This window comes from Orycteropus afer, unplaced genomic scaffold, assembly GCF_000298275.1.
Source record: "Orycteropus afer afer isolate SDZICR_OR568_19922 unplaced genomic scaffold, OryAfe1.0 scaffold00024, whole genome shotgun sequence".
Classification (NCBI taxonomy): Eukaryota; Metazoa; Chordata; class Mammalia; order Tubulidentata; family Orycteropodidae; genus Orycteropus; species Orycteropus afer.
In genome coordinates this window covers 13,297,171-13,298,458 of record NW_006921611.1, presented here as the reverse complement: position 1 = coordinate 13,298,458, position 1,288 = coordinate 13,297,171, and positions in this window count along the sequence as shown.

Genomic DNA, 1,288 nt, shown 5'->3' with positions numbered 1-1,288 from the left:
GTAGAATCTGCAAAACACCACATAACTTGGATGAACTTGGAGGACATTATGCTGAGTGAAGTAAGTCAGTCACAGAAGGACAAATATTGTATTAGTCCATTATTGTAAAAAGTCAAGGGAAGTGCAGAGCAAAGAAGAATGAAAAAAAAAACAGAGTCATGGAAACAGTCCAAGCAACTGGTACACGATGCGATCCTCAGCTTCTACGACTATGAGACTAGAACTAGATGGTGCCCAGCTACAATGGTTCGACAACTCGGAGGGGGATCTGTGTAGGAGATCCTGGATAGAGAGGGAGAACAATGTGGAACAAAACCCAAAATCATTTGGAAAAATAAAAGCGGGGGGACAAGTTTGCTGGTCTAATTGAGCCTGGTAGAACCACTGAGACTGTGGCCCCTAGCTGCCTTTCAGGTCTGGAATTGAACCCATACCTGTGGCTTCTGGCCAAACAAAAGACAGGCATATGAGTTGAACATTTATCTAAGGTAGATACATTCCTTGGAGAAAAAAATCATGGGAGAAAGAAGGGCTGTGTATGTACAGGGAGACAGCTCAGGGGGCAGGAGTGCATGGAGGAAGGGACACAGGGAAGAGGTAACTATCAGGAGGAAGTGGGAGGGGAGCTGTTGCATTGGGGTAAATTGTAGTCAATGTCATGAGACAAATAAATATGAACTGCTGTATGGAAAGTGAATTTGCTCTGTAAACTTTCACCCAAATCACAATTTAAAAAAAAAAAAAAAGTGAAGGAAAGGTTTATATATATAAGGAAACATTTTGTTGGTTATCAGGGGTAGGAGGGGAGGGGAGGGAAAACTGTTAGATAGGTAGAGACAAGTATTGATTTGGGTGAAGAGAAGGGCAATATACCAAATATGAGTGATCAACAAACACAGTGGCCCTGAGGAAGAGGAAGACCGACGTATATGGGAGGTACAGACAACAAAGATGAATGTTTTTGTACATACAATACTGTGTTGTCAATGAAGGCAAACTTGGATGTATGGATGGATAGATAGGTAGAAAGGCTAAACTATTAGGTAAGCTGATGCAGGGGGGAATGTGCCCAAGACCATGAATAGGGTTGGCAGACAGTGTTTCTACAGGTGTATTGGTATGTTCTGTAAGAATCTCTAGGTATATAGTAGAGCTGACAAGGGACAAGGTTATAGTCACTTCTTGGCCACAGCCAGCTACCCAGAGGGAGTGAGTAGTTGGACCTGTGGGCTCAGGACCATAGTTGCAGGGGACATCAAGCTCAATTGGCATAATATACTACATAAAA